Raw genomic sequence first — 18,384 nt, 5'->3', positions numbered from 1 at the left:
TACAGCTACAGTCGAGATCCTAAAAACAAAGTCATGCTTTGTAAATTTGTTGGAAGTGACAACTTCAGAAATACATACATCTATTTAACACAAACACTACAGTTTTTTTTAGATCTTGGTATGTGACATGAGCTGTCATTATCTGAAAAGAATATATATATGGATTACACTGCCATTTTTTTTAATGCAAGGACATATTTAGTAACCAATTCCTTCTTCCAAATGTGCAGTCCAACTTGTGAATTATGTCACACACATTCTAGTGTGAACCTTTCTTTCCCATCTGGAACAGGCTGTCCAGAGATGCTGTGGAGTCTCCTTCTCTGGAGATATCCAAAACCCACCTGGACACTTTCCTGTGCAACTTCCTGTAGAGAAACTGCTGTTGGACTGGACGATCTCCAGAAACCCCTTCCAGCCCCTACAATTCTGTGATCTCTCATCACTCCCTTCCCTTACTTAGCCTGAAATGCTGGAGGTTATATTCAAATCCATCTTGCCCCTTCACTACCTAATTTTGGCTTGCACTTTCCTATGCAAAATGTTAAGCTGCCTTTCACCTTCAAAGGAAGCCTATGATTTAACTTCCAGCTTCTTTTGTTTCCTTCCAAGAAACTTGCAAATCAACCACTGGAGAATTATAAACTTATTTCCAGATCACCAGGAATAAAACCAAAATTCTTATCTAACGGGAATTTATTCATCATTTTTTCTTCCATTTATTACCGAATACATCTTTTCTATCTCAACAGAACTCAGTCATTTTAAAATAAAACTAAGGTATTTCAATTACTGTTTTTCATGGCTGCCAAGATAGGACTTACTTACATTCTTCTTTCACCTTATGCTGTGTTTCCAACACCTATTAATGCCAATGGTTTTCGTTTGGTTTTATTTATTTTTGTTTAGAAAAAAAAAAACAACACACACACTACAAAGACAGTATTTGCAAACACTTAATGTATGCTACCACCCACCTAACTGCATGGGCTAAGCTGGCAGTGCCAACCAAAGGAAACATTCAGGGAAATGGTTCCACAGTCAAGGCTCTGGCCTACTAAGAAAGATACAGCGTTAATTCTTCTCTCTCACACCTTCATCATCACTTTCCACACTTTCCTGTGTATCTGAGACAGATTGGTACGTCTCAGATCCAGCTGAGATGTTAGACTGAATGACTCCTAATCTTCAGTTTTAACTATTTAATCACTCTTTTATTCATCAATAAATGTCTAAGCTGGGAGATGTCAAAACTGAGGCCTGAGTGACCATGACAACTTAATCAGTGTTTATCTTTGCCTGCCTAACAGACAAACCATGCCCAATTTGTCCTAAACTGGCCTTTCCACATCTGAGCCTTGAGACCAACTCTGCTTTGCCTCACCTTTCACACAGTGCTCCGAGACAACTTCCACATCCCTGGGTGAAATCAGAAGCCACAGCAAACATGCTATCTACACAACTAAAGAATGGGGAGTGGCACTGAAGGTGTTGTAGTAGAAAAATAAACCACAAATTGCATCACCACGGGAAGCCTTCAGTAGCCATTTCTGAAGTGGACACTACACATACAGTCCAATAATTTCTACCATAACTGTTAACCAGTTTACTCTGAAAGGATATATCAGAACAATAACCAGCTGCTGTAGTCAAGCTCAATATTGAACAGAGGACCAAGCCTCAAACAAGAGCAAAATAGCAAGTCAACACAGAATTTGCTTTTTATGATGCTTAAAGGGACCAAAATTTTGGGTCCTATAATGAAGTTCTGGCTGCAATCATTTATTTCATGAAGATTCTCCCATGGACAATTTTTATTGGTGTGAAAATGTAATTAGATGAATTAGGAAATGCCAAAAGAAAAATGATATCCTCATATACTGCATTTGGAATTTCCTAATCAGAAAGTCCTTGAGGCTCATTCCTCCTGTGAGTCAGGGTAATACCACAGCCCAAGAACACATTAAGTAATCAACAGTAACTCAGTTGAAGTCCTACTATATATATATGTGTATATATATATATACATATATATATATATATAAAGCTCCATCACGTAGGTTCACGTAGGTTAAGTGACTTGTAATAAAAGTATTTTGATTTCCTGATATTTAAGCATTAGTTGTCATTTGCTTAGTATAATGTATGTAACTGAAGGATACAGCAAAGATTGCAGTAATTTTATCATTTCTGTGCTGTGAAGTAGCACAGCCAGCATCTGCAGAAAACAGACTCAAAAATATTTTTATAGTCAGTAATATATCCATTAGTACAAAATACTGTTTAAGGCTCAGAATGGGGTTATATATTGAATACTGCAATGTATTATTGGCTTTAGAAATAGTGAATCAACTGAGAAAAAACGTCTTGTTGGCTTCCAATTTAAGTTAAAGAATTTGCTTCCCCTCTTCAAGAGCCTTTGCAACAGCTACCGAAACATCACTTACTTATTTCTCACCACCTAGGAATAAAACAACAGCATGAGGAAGAAGGTCAACAAGACCAAGTACCAGGTCCTGCACCTTGGTCACAACTACCTCATGCACCACTGCAGGCTTGGGGATTGTTATTTTAAAAACTCATGGAGAAAAAGGATCTGGAAGTGTTGGTCAACACTCAGCTCAACATGAGCTAACAGTGTGCCCCGAGGGACAAAAAGGCCAGTGGCACCCTGCCTTGTATCAGAAATAGTGCAGCCAGCAGGAGCAGCAACGTAACTGTCCCCCTGCACTTGGCACCAGTGGAGCCACACCTTGAGTGCTATGTTCAGCTTTGGGCCTTTCCCTACAAGGAAGACACTGAGGCCCTGGAGTGTGTCCAGAGGAGGGCAATAAAGCTGTGAAGGTTCTGCAGCACAAAACTTATGGGTAGCTCCTGAGGCAATTAGGATTGGAGAAGAGGAGGCTCTGGGGAGACCTCATTGCTCTCTACAACTCCCTTACAGGAGGTTGTAGTGAGGTGGGGGTCAGCCTCTTCAGTTAACCAAAATAGGACAAGAAGTAATGGCCTTAAGTTGAACCAGGGGAGCTTCAGACTGGATATTAGGAAGAACTCCTTCTCAGACTGAGTGGTTAGGCACTGGAACAGGCTGCCCAGGGAAATGGTGGTCACCATCCATGGAGGTGTTTAAGGAATGGGCACACCTGGTACTTAGGATTTAGTGGGCAACAGTGGTGGTAAGTGGACAGTGGACTAGATGATCTTAGAGGTCTTTTCCAGCCACCTATTAGATAGATATCCAAGGAGATTTTTACCACCCAGTTATGATAAATCCCTACCTCGAATCTGAATGTGCGATTCAAAGCATTTAGAAAGCTCATTTACCTTTCTGTGCGAAACATGATTTTCACCGCAGTACCCCAGAGCAGTCTGTACTTCTTCTTGAGTCATGAACCATTTCTCTCGTGTGGTTATGTTTATTTTTTAGTTCTTGCACAAGCTGTTTTTTTCTTTCTTGCAATAGTGATGCTATTTACTAACCTCAGTGACAATAGAGCAGCACAACTCAGAGATCAAGAACTATTCAAATCTAAACTGTACAACCAGTGGCCCATTCAGTAACACTTTCTTCATTTTCCTTGTCTTACCTACTTCTACAGAGGTTGCTTGAAGAAACACACTGAAATTCATTCCAATTTTATACATGAAAAACAGAGCAACAATTTACCCTGAATTAAAGAGCAGAGAAAAGGTTTTCATCTTCCAAATTTATCACTAAAGCTTCCCCAAAACCATGTCATAGAAACACATTTTCTGAAGGCACCTTCATTAAATAAGCACTCCAGATGGACCTAGCTACCCAACAGATAACTGCCTATCCAGTATCTTAGGCATAACACACTCTTGTTTTAAGCTAAGACCTGGAAGATGATCTTATCCATTTATATATTTTATATTAAGCTTTAAGTTTCTCTGAACATATCAGTAAAAAAAAAATTCTCTATCAAAATGAGAGTTGGTCACAACTATAGTGTACATAATTATAGTGGTACATAAAATAAAAAGATGTTATTTCCCAAATCAGTACTGAATTGGTCCATATGTTTGTTTTTCCTCACAAAACTGACAATTAGATGGCTCTACTATGTCAGACATCAAAAAACATGAGAGAGAAACACCTTCATCTGGGGTACCTAAGTTCTTCTTAAACCTTTAACCACCATTTTGATGGAGTGTGAAAAAGAATAATAAAGAACTCAGCTTGAAGATGCCAAGGCTCCTTCTCCTTCTCCCCCTTCAAGAAACACAGAGGGTTATACGAGATTTAAGATATCGTTTATATCTGAATACTGGTTTATTGACCCTCTCATAAGTAGCTATTTAAGCAAGAGCAATAGACACCAGGCAGCCTGTCCCAGTGGCAATCCTAGAAGCAGACTTATCAGACCCTCTGGGAATACACTTCATAGAGTTATAAATACAAGGTAAGTCCTGGAAGGTCCAAACGGGAGTAAATCTTGGAGGTTCAGCTCCATATGTAAATTATGTATATAACAGTAAATTATCTTACAGCTAATATTAATAATGAAGTATCTAAATAAAATGTTTTGAAATGCTTTCTGAAAAACAGCAGTTATATTCTTCCAAAAGCTAGGTCTGTAAATGAAGGGAAAGCAGTGCTCTCCTTCCACAATACCTGAAAAACTGATCTTGCCAAATATTAAAAAGCATACACTCCTAGGGAAAAAAATATATATATATACACATTAGGATTACAACATTAAGCAAAAGCGTAAAGATTTCTACCAGTGCTCAGTCAAAAAGTCACTTTCTTCTCAGAGTTACCAGTGACAAACTGAAGAAGAAACTTGGAAGGTTGGGCTGTCACACTTGCCTGCCTCCCCAAGGTCCCAGAGAAGCATAAGTAGAATTCCACAGATAAATGGAAATTAGTCCAGACATATTCTGGACAAACAATAACACTGCCATTTTTTTCATCCTAATAATGGGAAGTGTATGGATAACATTCAAAATATACATCTATTGTGCTCAATAGTTCATTAATATCAGCCACTGATTAAATCATGTGTGCACTAGAGTGCAAATGATATCCCAGTAATTTTAAGAAACAAAATGACAAACATCTCACATATTAACATCAGCAGCACTACCAAATACAAACGAGAAATGAAAACTTGGGAGGAGAGGGGAGCTCATGGGAAGAAAGAAAATAAATAAACACAACGCAGCTGTTAGCAGTGGTTTAACAGCATTCACTGGAATGGCTTCTCTGTAAAGATGACCTTTGCCGCTCAAAGCAAAGTATGATGCACTGGTGCACTTAAGATGTAAAGTAATAAAGTAATAAACACAGCAAAAAGATAGATAATGGACAGGATAATCACATGATTAACAGCAGAGATGGGTTACTGAAAGATAAGCTGTATATATTGACCCGAAAATTTATTATTGGTAGTGAGTTCATAACATTTTGACAGCGTTACAATAGGTCAAGAATGTAAAGATACCGATCTCAAACATTTTGCAATAGCAAGTGCAATTGTATACACACTGAAGAGAAGCAACCTTCACCTTGTGAACATCATCACGCAACAGCTGCAGCTTGAGATCCACATTGAAGTTTATTCTTTCTACTTGATTTTGCTTTAAACAAGCACATTCATACAACTATTTTTTAAATGCCATGACCTGTCATAACTTTAAAGTCCCAGCATATCCTGAGACATATCCTGAAACTTGCATTGGCATACTTGAAAGGCAAAATTTATTGCTTTGGCCATTATTCAATTAGCAAGACAAAGCGCCAGTTCTCACTGTTAGCTCATCCAAAATGACTACACGTGTTCATTATTCAAATTCTTTTCTCTGCTGAGTAGTAAAAATCTTTATCAGCATGAACCCTTCACCAGAAATGCCCCCTTAATGTACTGCCAACTAACTCACTCATTTATCAAGGGTTGTTTATCATAAGTTACCACTTGTACTATTCAAAGAGATCTGGAAGCACCTCAAAGTAGTTGATCAGGTTGTACACAAATTTTCTGTTACCTTACTTTGTTTGCTTATTCTTCTCTCTCTCCCCCCAAGCCCAGCAGACAACTCTCCCTTTTGAGACAACTCACCACAATTAGGAGAAATGTTTGTGATGTTTGCCTGTATGTTTTTCAGCCATTATCTTTTAAAATGGCATAGTTACAAGTTTTCCTCTATCCAATTCAACAGGACTCAATTTACAAAAGCCAATCCTTCAGCAGAAAATACTCCTTACACCTCCTATTCACTGAACTTTGTCCATTTCATTTCTTTTCAGAGATACAACATTAAATTCCCATTTTGTCTATGTTACAAACTCAGTGAAGTCAATGAAGTTGTAACAGAAGGAAGAGCAATCAAACTTTCAGCGTTCTCCTCCCCTCTGAAAGCTTAAATAGAAAGTCTGCAAAGAAGGGCAATAAGCATCTTTTTAAAGCCTATATAAATGAAAAATAAAGCATCAAAATATCCATAATCTAATGAAGGCTTCTGCCTGTTCTTTTACTAAATTGGTTTGTTTGTTTGTTTGTTTTTAAATAAAACTCCACAATTTTCAAAGTGAAGACATCCACTGAAAAGTGAAAACAAAGATCACTCCAGGGTACTCAAGATTTATTACTTGAACTTCTCCAGGCAGCTAGAAGTATAGAAAAGTTTTAAAAATAGAAATTAGATTAAAAAATATATATACACACGTGCAAATGACTTTTCAGAGTAACTAGCAAATAACCCAACATAAGTACAAGCCCATATGATTACTTAAGGTGTTATTAAAAAGATGTACTGAATGATCACATCACCAGTAATTACAAGTACACACATCTTTACAGTATCCAAGGACATAAAAATTCACCATGTCTTACCAACACACAACAGTTTCAATGACCTGAAAGAAGCTGAAGAGCTGAGATACCACCCATAACAGGACTGATAGTATCTCCAACAAATTCCAGATGAGAAACTCCAATGAGCCACAAACTCATTCATTATCCTTCTGAAAAGTACACTCAGTCTCAACACTGACTGAGCAAAATACATTTAAGCAGAAGCAGAAGGAGAGGGGATGCATGCACATGTACTTGCTAAGATTGTTACAAGGGTGAGAAGGGGACAAAGTAAATCGGTATTAAACAAGCTCTCCCTAGATTGAAAGAAGCGTCTTACATAGTGGTTTCATGTTCTGACTCAATTTTTACATCACAAAGATTTGTAAAAGAAGGTATTTTTAAACACAGTTGCACAGGAGCAATTTTTCTTTTAACAATGTCAGGCAACAGCTGTTCTTTGTCAAAAAAAAAGTCAGAGAGATTCAGCCAGGCCTCCACTCCAGAAAACAAGGCAAGGCAATGTCCCAGCAGAACCCTACAGCAAGATCAGTTAAAACAAAATGCCTCTCTCTTCAATTTATTCATGACGGCAGACCTTACTAAAGGACCATGGCACTCATCACCTAGAAGATATTTCATAGCCACATCAGTATTCAAGAAAAGAGCAAGGAAACCTCATTAATTCTGAGTACTTCTCTTGAATAAAAACATCTTAGAACCACCAAGGATGGAAAAAACCTCCAAGATCATCCAGTCCAACTGTCCAGCAACCACTAGTATTTTACCCGCTATGCCATTTCCCTCAGTACATCTACACGTTTCTTGAACACCTCCGGGGACGGTGATTAAACCACCTCCCTGGGCAGCCCATTCCAGTGCCTGATCACTCCTTTGGAGAAGAAATTTTCCTGATATCTAGCCTGAGCTTCCACTGGCACAACTTGAGGTTGTCTATGCTATGACCTAAATCTCAAGTTTCACAGAATACGAGACATTCGGAAGGAGTACGGAACTTGAACAAGTACATTTTTTCAGCACTGAAATTTAACAGCTCTTTTTCTTATCGGTTACAAAACAAAGAAATTGCTCTGAAAGTGCACATTACATGACTAAACACAGGAAATATTCTTTCAATTATTTTTGCTCTTCTTTTACTTACTTTAACAACTAATTCAGTAGTATCTTTAAATTCACAGATATAGTGGTGCATTGTCTACAGTGCAAGGCAATTATATTACCCAGACTATGAAACTTACTTTCCATCCAAGAAAACCACAACAATATAGCTTACTTTAATAATAAAATCTTTTCTTCTCACAGTATTTTCTACAGTTTCCCAGAAAATGAGACAGTGGTTACATCCAGAAATATATTAACATTCACTGAGACATGAAGTGGAAAAACTGCACATGCAATTATATTTACTAATAGAGGAGTCAAAAAGTGAGTAACTTATATCTGTGAGAAAAAGCTGCAGTAAAGTGGTTGGCCAGTAAACGTAAAACGTCTGCCATAACCACACACAGTAGTAATGACAAAAGAGATTCAAGAAATATGCAGTAGTTCTTCTTTGTTTAAGTCATGGTAGACCTCCAGCAGCAGTATTGTGTTCAGTTTTAGGCATCACGCTTTCAGTAAAACTGAAGCCAACTGAAGGTGCTCCAAAAAGGAGGAACTGCAGGGCTCAAATACGTAAACCACAAAATTTAGAAGTTAAGACTGAATTGATTGGGATTGCTTAGACTAAGGAGAAAGTAACAATATTGTGAAACGTGTATCCAGCGTGTTAAATGCAACTTCAAAAAGGGAGACAATATTCTTTAAGTGCCTAAAAAGAACAGAACAAACAGCTAATGTTCAGCAAAGGATAATCAGATTAGAGAGTAGGAAATATTTTGAAACAAATAACCTGAGGAATGATAGAATTTATGTACAATCAGTACTTCTAATTACTTTCTCCCACTAAAACAGCTCCTCTGTCTTCAACTATAAAGTTGGATTACGTTAGGACTTCCATCTAACAAACTTCAAGAAGTTACAGGTAACACAAAAGGAAGCAACAATTTAAACCAGCAGTGACACAACCACAAGTGAATCTTGCTAGAAGAATCACCTGCATGGTGCGAATGTAAAACCTGCTCACTGGGCTCTCTGGAGGTGGTGCTGATAACAAGAGGATTGCAATGTTAGGTTGGCCAAGTACAGAAACAGAACCACCACAGCTAACACAAGAGGCATGAAACATGAACTTCACCCTTCACAAATGACAGCAGAGAAACAAGCAATACAACTAAAACCAATCTCAAGTACAAGGAGAAATGATTCTCATTCATGAATGATTCATTCATTCGCAGCATTCAAACTAAGAAAAGAAACTGAAATACAGTTCTATACAACTACTATAGAATGGCTCAGGTTTGGAAGGGATCATCTAGCTCCAATCTCCCTGCCATGAGTAGGACTGCCAACCACCAGATGAAGGCTGCCCAGATTCCCCATCCTACCTACCTTGAGCACCTCCAAGGACAAGGCATCCACAGCTAATCTGGGCAGCCTGTGCCAATGCCCCATCACCCTCACTGTGAAAAACTTTCCCCTGATATCTAATCTAAATCTCTTTTTTAGTTTTAAACCATTCCCCCTTGTCCTATAACTATCAGATCCCTTAAAAAGTTTATTTCCCTCCTGTTTATAATTTTCCTTTAAATACTGGAAGGCTGCAATGAGGTCTCCCTGCAGTCTTCTTTTCTCCAAACTGAACAAACCAAGCTTCCTCAACCTGTCTTTGTAGGAGAGGTACTCCAGCCCCCTGATCATCATGGCCCTCCTCTGGAGGCCAGCATCCACCTATTATCCCTCCCTTTGAACGCACACACAAAAATGAATATGTGAATTTCTCTTTTTAAAAGATGACACTTAGAGGTAAAATGAACCCTGAGCCAAAGTTAGTTCCCCATATTTTCAGTTTTATTTATCAAACTGAAAAATCTCTCCAACTTTCTCTTTTCCTGTATGAGACCAAAACGATGAGATGTTCTGTTTGTATTACAATTACACTAATTCAATGCAGGTCACTTGCTTTTTACTGAGTCCAGATGACATTTAGTAAGCTAAACATTGGCCAATTATCTTTAAAAAAAAAAGTGTATGGGGGGGAGCTGACTGCCGCTGGGTAGGTCATACAGTGGCTACAGAATACAATTGCTTGAATTACATCTTGACCAAAATCAAATACAGAATCAGAGCTAAAAGCTATTCCCGCACACCTTCTTGATTTCTCACATTTGAATGTACTAACTTAAAAGCCATCTCTTTTTCCACCCTGAGGTGACAGGGAGGAAAAGACTCAACAAAAGTTTGTTGCTTCCACTTTCTCCACTCTTGTTTTTTAAACCATATTTTTAATATTCTAAGAACTACAAACAATGGAGTTTCCACTTTGTTTTTAATATCCCAAGTGGCTAACTAACCTTTTCAAGTCTGTTCAATTGAACTTAGCACAGTAAAAAAGAAAAACATAGCACTGAAGATTTACTGAACACTAAAAATAATAATGGTCTAAGCCTCTTCTATTTCTGCAATAACATTTGTACTCTTAAATCAACCTGAACTGCCATGTAATTAGCCATAGAATAACCTTTGCTGATAATGCACAGAAACTAGTTCCAGAGGGGTAGCAAAATCCTCCAGCTTATCTCCGAGACGCAAATAAACAGTACGTCTTTGTAAATGTCTTAGTCATGATCAAGGGCTGAGATTTTTTTCTGACAAAATCACTAGCTTTCAAATAATTAAAATCTACAATTCTAAATAAAAAAACAAATTAGACCTATTGCAGCTGGCATAGATCTGTCAATGACGTTATTTCTACACATGTCTGGATTTGGTGTGCTCTATTTTTTCCAAAAGTTTTATATTTCTGAAACAGAATTTATCAACTGTTAAAATAAAATATAATATATATATATCAAAACAGTGGCACAATTACAAGCTTATTCTATAATGCACTGAATTATGTTGTTTGTTATAATTTGTAATAATAATATTAAGTAAATTTGTAATAAATTTACTTAATTATTTGTAATAATTAAGTAAATGTAAAATTTGTAATATTTGTAATATCTGTCCATCTCCACTTCCTCTCCAAATGACCTACTCAGCTTTCAACAAACTTCACCCAATAGAGAAAACAGGACCAAAGTGCAATTCACATGAATTAGATCTCATTATTGATCTTCAAACATGGTCATTATCTTCACAAAGGTCTACACCCTAGGGGAATTATGCAGAATTCATGCAAATAAACTCCTTAGTCGCATGCACATGATGGCACTCTGAAGTACAGAGGAAGAAAAATATGTAAATATGATTGAAAATAATGCATATAGTATAAAATATAGTGTAAAATGTAAAATTTTGAAAAGAGAAGTACATACAGACACAGAGATAAAAGATTTGTAGCAGAGTGAATTAACCTTATATCTAAATTTCTTTGCTGAAACCAAGTTTTAAATGAATCTGAAAGGAGAATATAAAAATAAAATAAAGAAAGAAAGCAGCAGGTACCTATCAAGATTCCTGAATTATTAAACCCTGAATAGTTTATTTCAGTACTTACAAGCTTTTCTAGGCTTGGTTCAGATCTGGGGTCAATGTTGCACTGCCTTGTTCAAACACTCTACTTATTAATCACATATTCTAAACTTTTGTTAGGGTCTGCCTTAACCTTTTGCATTGTGTTCCATTCAAAGATGCTTATCATTGCTTCTGTAAGTGGCTGACATTAGGGAGGAAAAAATAGAAAATAAGCTCCATTACTGTAGGTGCACACAAAAATAATGTTTCAGCACAAAAGATTTAAGGAACAAAAATTCACCATTGGTGTTACTAGAAACATTTCAGTTTAGCAATGTGGCTGTAGCATTCACTCAAGAATACAAACAACAGCAGCTTAGCAGCTTATTCCAAGATTACCAGAGGCAAAAGATCTTTATAACCAAATAAAAACTAAATCATGCCTGATATATATATGCTGTTAGCTATAGGATGTGTGCGCTTCTGAAAAAACAGCTGGTTAACCTCCCTGCACAAGAAAACACTAAATTAATCCCAATAAAAGACTGCACCAGTAATAAGAAAATTGAGTGAACTGATTTCTATCTCTTGCAGATAAAGAACAAGATAAATGAGAATCCCAGTAAAATTTACAGATGGAAGCCAATGGCTACAAACTCGAAAGAATTGCTGAGAGGTGCCACAGAGTGAGGCCAGAGGTCAAGGCTGGAAAGGACCTCAGGAAGTCACCTGGTCCAAGTCCAGAGCAATCTGCCCAGGCCTGAATCCAGGTTGCTTTTGAAAATCCCAAAGGAGGAGATCCCACAGCCTCTCTGGGCAACCCGTGCCAGAAGCATCTGATATAGAACCACATTTATGTTGTCCCCGTAAATCACATTTCAGAAAGGCACACTGATCTATAACACCAGCAAATAGATGCAGAATGCAAGGCAAAGCACCTTGCATTCAGACACCTTCCTGGTCTGAAAGAATAAGAGCAGAGTGAGGAGGTGAGGGAATACCTCAGGTATGCTTCAGCATAACTCTCAGCTGAATTGGGTTCCTATCACTCAAATACAGCAGGAGTGAATTAAAACACTCCTTCATAGGAAACTATAGAGAGAGAAAATTAACACAGGTGCTGAAAATCTTTAGACGAGGCCTGAATAAGTGAGATTTCTTATTTTTTATGGATTTCCATGGCATAAAGTCCTACTATACTTGCAGTCCAGAAAGCCAACTGCATGCTGGTCTGCATTAAAGAAGGGGTTACCAGCAGGGGGATGGAAGGGACCGTCCTCTACTCCGCTCTTGTGAGGCCCACCTGCAGTCGTCAAGGCCACACTGGATGGGGTCCTGGGCAGCCCAATCCAGTGACTGGCAACCCTACCCATGGCAGGACAATAGAACTGGATGGGTTTTACAGCCCTTTCCAATTCAAGCCACTCTATCATTCTGTGATACTTTGGCAATTCCTTGATCTCAAAGGGCAACTCCTGAAACACTGCCCCAGACTTATTTTCTAAAAACTGCCGGAAGCTGATCCTAAGAAATACTACACTACTGTATAAATCTGAGATGAAAAGATAAAAATGAGCCAGGACCCAGCAGCTCCATATGAACTTGAACAACCTTTGACTTCTTGCATCCTTATTTTGACAATGTTCCTCTGATAAAAGAGATTGTTCTTGTTGGTCATACGTACATACAATGTTCTCAGGCCACAGAGGAGCAATTACATCAGAAGCTTTAGCTGCTGTTGATGAGAGATAGAAGTCAGCATTATCCTATGGATGTGAATTCCAGGTGTATGGTCCACTCATCTAGAACAAAGCAGTATGTGCATAGGTATACACTAGGAATCATCATATAATCTTGCATGAGGAGTACCGTAACTGTACAACAAATCTCTACATCCCTCTTAGTCCTTAAACTCTTCTGGAACAGTCTTCACTCTATCACTGCGCCACACTGAGTGAACAGGAACTCTCCTGGGCTGCAAACACAAAGGTTGCTCTGAAAATGATACCTCCTATTTAATTCCATGAAAACTACAACTGATACAAAGAGCCCAACATTACTTGATAGAGCAATATCTCAGCTACAAAACACTATTTTTCAACATAGCCACCACCATTAGCTATGCATTTTTGACAGGGATGAAGAAGAGCCTGTAAGGCAAGCTCAGAAAAATCGATACCTGTGGAACTGACCTGCTGATGCTACTGCTGAAAAAACACACCGCCCACCACCTCACTGTGCTCCATTATCCACTGTTTGGTCTCCATCAATGTTCAGCAAGTGTCAATGAATGTCAATGGGTGCCATATTTTTCACATGGACAAATTCAGTCCTACACTTTTGCTTCATACTCACTTCCATGTCAGACGCCACTTTGTCAGACTGCCCCTCTGCTGCTGTCTGTTGCATGGCGACAGCATGTCATGGCGTATTGGTGGGAGGGTTCAGCCTCTGCTCCCATATCACCAACCTCTACCTCTGACTCCATGGGTCAACATGATAAAACAGGAGGCACTACTTTCAGAGCAGCTCTCATAATACATATAATATAGTTCACGTATGTAAGTAGCAAAACTTACTTTGATCTTTAATATATTTTATTAAGGGAAAGGGAAGGGGAAGAGACAGCAACAGAAACACAGAACTAGTGGGATATGTGACCTTGGTTTTGTGAAACCAATGCATCAGTATCTGCTTTGATGTCTGTGGTTGCAATTCTCAGTGAGTTCTCAAAGTACTCACCAGTTATTTTTGATGTAATTTTACTCTACCTCTGCTTCACTCCTAAAAACAGTTCACAAATGTGTGTACAGCCAAAAAGCAATGACAGAAATAAGGTATGAATGTGAAGTCTAGAACATTTTTTTCTGGTAAGATAAAGCTTATAAACGCAAAGAAACAGAGATTTTTTAGTTGAGCTTCTGATTGCAACTCTATACACTCCATGCCTGTTCTAAGTAATGATTCAAAACCTGCACAGCACACTCCAGCAGGTCCTTCTGCAGCCATAGCCCCAGCCAGAACCACAGCCCCAACAAACCACATGTTTTGGCAAGTTATCTTTGTCCATAAGTGGATGTGCACACTGAAGATGGGAACAAACCTTCTTTAGTTGAATGGAACGCAAAAACTTAGCAAGGAATGCCTCAAGGGAGATCAAACATGTTATCCAACCAGAATAAAGAGCAGTAACTGAAAACAAAGATGATGCAGAAACAATTTCACTTATGCCAGCATTCACTAGAAGCATTAGCAAACCCTGAAGACAATCCTAAATCAACTAACATGTAAGAAGAAAGAGAAATATGAGATGGTCCTACTCTTCCTCTACGTGCAGAGAGCTAAAAAGAACCTGCCTGTTCCAGAATGCTAAGTTGTAATGCCTCACTGGGTTAGACTGATAAAAGCACTAATCACCACTTAAAGTATAACCATGCAAAGGTGAAAAGCCAGACAGACAATTCAGTTGCTTGAACTGAAGATCAAGCTCAAATTAAACTAAAATGTTGATTTTCTGAACAACAGCAGAAGCTTTACATGCATGTAACTGACACAGCTGAACAGGACTAAATCCATACAGAGATTTGATGTTTGTAGTTGTTTTTTTTTTTTTTCATATGACTATATCCAATAAGTGGAAGTCAAAGTTTCCAAGTTTCCAAGTGAATTTGTTGAGTAGTACAGATAACTACAGACTGATGGACCAGGAGCTCTGATGAAATCTGCTCCAAAGGAAATATGTGGCATCCAGTTAATTCTGGAATTGCAGAACTACCATGTAAACAACAAACATTTTCTACACACTGGCTCAGCATTCCTGAGGCATCCATCCTCAGCAATAAAAATTACAGACCCTCCGTTTAGATGGAGAATTATGTTAATCACAGCTGCTAGGCACAAACGTTTGTTAAAAGCTATCCAAAATAGCACAGTTGTGGTCAGTAACAGAACAGTATGCAAGCTGTTGAACAAATAATGTTTTCAGGGTGTTGGTAAACACAGAGATTAAGAAAAACAATTGAAAAGATCTGCAACTCTTTGCCGATCTATAAATTTTTAGCTGTAATGGGACATCTGATACTGTCACTGTAAATACAATATTAAGAAGCACTATGGGTATTATATATATATATACACATATAATCCATATACACACACGTATATATGTGTGTGTACATGTGTGTACATATATACAGGTATAAGTTTTTCAGACTCACTTGTCTGTCTCTAGATAAGACTTACACACACTGCCCTACTAAGGCTATTCTTATCTGAGCTGAAGCATAATCCTTAAGTATGTAAACACAAGGTAAGAAATGGTGAGTTCTTGAAGTGTATCAGTTACATCATGTCCCCCACTCATGCACACATTCTGACCATGCAGCATCTATTCTGTCGGTGTTTTGGTTTCTTTTTTATTAGGAAGTTGGTGTAAGCAACAAAAGAATGCTGAAACATACGATTGTACAATCTACTTTCAGTAGAAGTTCCTGCAGCAAAGAAGATCACTTGATTAAACAAGGAATAGCATTCAAATGTGTGTACATACTACCACAACTACTTTCAAACACATTAAGAAAGAATGTGTGTGAAACAGCACAGCAGACCTACAAGGACGCTTTGCAAAGCATCCAATACTCTGACTTTACCTTTTCTCTCCTACAGGCCAGAAAGTTCCCCTTTGCAAAGCCAAATCAACAGGCGACAAGAGAAGAAAGGAGGAAAATCAATGTGAGAAAAGGGAGAAGGCCAGAAGCTCTAGGCAGATCATGCCTGACCTTAATGACACAGAATGCTCATCAAATTCTACTGCAGGACCAGCCAAGTTTTGGTCCAGGCATTACTTTGGTTCCAAATGGGGTGTTCCAAAGGCCTTGCCAAAGGACAGGGAATCTTATTTTGAGCATCAGTGTTCTGTGCTTTAAAAATATTGATTAAAAGTCAAAAGCTAAACATACACTTAAGAATTTTTATAACAGTAAGTCACCTTCACTTCCATAATGAATACTCAACCTGTTTCTGTAATTACATTATAAATATTCTTAGTGATGAACTCAAGAAGTGATTACAAGCTTCAAACTTATCTTAGACATTTGTCATTTCCATAAAGAACAGCATACAAAAAATACCCATATTGCCTTCGCAGCCACTCAGCATTAGATTTCTCTGCCATTTGGATTTAATAACACCTCATACATATAAATGACTCTCTAAAGGAAGGAAAAGCCATCTTTGGTTGACTATCATTTGAATGGTTATTTGAGCCCAGTAATCACACAATTCTTTCAAATTCTTATCATATTACCAATATTTTATTGGAACCAGATGTCAGCAGCACAACTCAGTCAGAATTATTGAACTTTTCTTTTACTTTCATAACAAATTAGCCAATGCCCAGTTGATGCATCTGAAAAAAATTACAGAATCGCGAGCCTTAAGGCCAAGCACTGGGTGTCATAATTTAAACCATCACCACTGAAATGCAAAGGCACGAGAAACATAACGTATCACTTTGTAGAACAAATTTCTCTCACAGAAGATGAACATTATTTGTGAATAAATCCTGAACAGCAACCAATAGCTAACATTTCAATGTCAAAAGCCAAGCAGAGTTCTAACAAACTTAATACAAGATTCCTCGAATGTTTAGAAACAAGCACAGAAACACAAATACATGACTAAAAACAAAAAGACTCCTGCCATTTGCTATTAGAAATGGAGGAGCCCTCCTACTCACTGACAAATTAGAAAATGTAATTGAAAACATACATATTTAACACTGGAGTTATCTTTGATGGACACTTAAAAATTCCACAGCATGCCGCCATGCCTCTTCTAACAATTGTTATGAGTTAACTGGGTTTACAAATGCAACACAATAGATTTTTTCCTTCCATTAACAGCAAACATTAACTTCATGGAAAACAAATTTCATTGACGGCTGAGAGAAAACTGAGCCAACCATATTTTTATTGTCTGCATTTAGGTACGTAATCACAGTACCATAGTAAGTGGACTACTGAGCAGCAGCAGCAAACGAATGCACCTGAAGGATGAGGACAGTCATTAGTGACTTATGAAAGTGAACTCTAAACACAACTGGCTTTATCCATAATAAAAGGATAAAGTAACAAAGCTCAAGAATGAATCTACAAAAAGACAGTCAGTGAGCAAAAGTAGCCCCAAAAATCCAAAATGTGCTATAATAAAATCTGTGTTTATAAGGATTATCAGAGATATAACATCAGGAATGTCATGTGATATTCGTACAACATAATTTGCTGAAGACAAAGCAAGCCTAACAGAAGCTGAATACGCCTCTTTAAATCCCCTGTGAACCACAAGCTTAGAAGTAATGATCCGAGGGGTTAGTCCATCTAATACAGCAATACACAGCACTTTCAAGAGGCACACAAAGCAGAAGCAGACAGTTTTCATGCGAATGGATGCTTGTAACTGCAGCATGTTTTCAGATCACAGACAATACAGCACAAATCTAGCGTGAAAGGGCAACAGGCTGCTTTGACCTCTCTTGCATAATTCAAAGTCTGCAAGGAACAGTGCAGAAGGAGACCTGATGAGAGAACAGCTTTCCTGAACAGTGAAAAATAGGCTGTCGCTTAAATGCTATGCATAATTCAGAAATAAAGGGTGGAATTAAATTTACATTGCAAGAATGTAGTTAACCTCCTCCTATTTTCTATGATGGGACTAAAAAATGGGACTTTTAGTCAAAATGATTGAGGCTACTCAAAAGAGAAGTGCTTCTTCCCAACGCTTTTAGGGTTTTCCACCTATCTCTCCACCTATGAGGAGAGGCTGAGGAAGCTGGGGCTGTTTAGTCTGGGGAAAAGGAGGCTGAGGGGAGACCTTATCGCCCTCTTCCAGTACCTGAAAGGTTCTCACAGTGAGAGTGGGGCAGGTCTCTTCTCAGTAGTGACAAGTGACAGGACGAGGGGAAATGGCCTCAAGTTGCGCCAGGGCAAGT

General features: G+C 38.1%; 1 protein-coding gene across 1 annotated transcript in view; it reads right to left on the bottom strand.

The window, feature by feature from the left end:
• The window catches only part of STK3 (serine/threonine kinase 3), a 110,789-nt gene that overhangs the window by 62,963 nt on the left and 29,442 nt on the right, over window positions 1-18,384 (bottom strand). The gene's annotated exons all lie outside the window — the stretch shown is intronic.

Source organism: Coturnix japonica, chromosome 2 (assembly GCF_054131305.1).
Source record: "Coturnix japonica strain WE chromosome 2, WE-NBRP24, whole genome shotgun sequence".
NCBI classification, from domain to species: Eukaryota; Metazoa; Chordata; class Aves; order Galliformes; family Phasianidae; genus Coturnix; species Coturnix japonica.
This window is presented reverse-complemented; position numbering and strand designations above follow the sequence as displayed.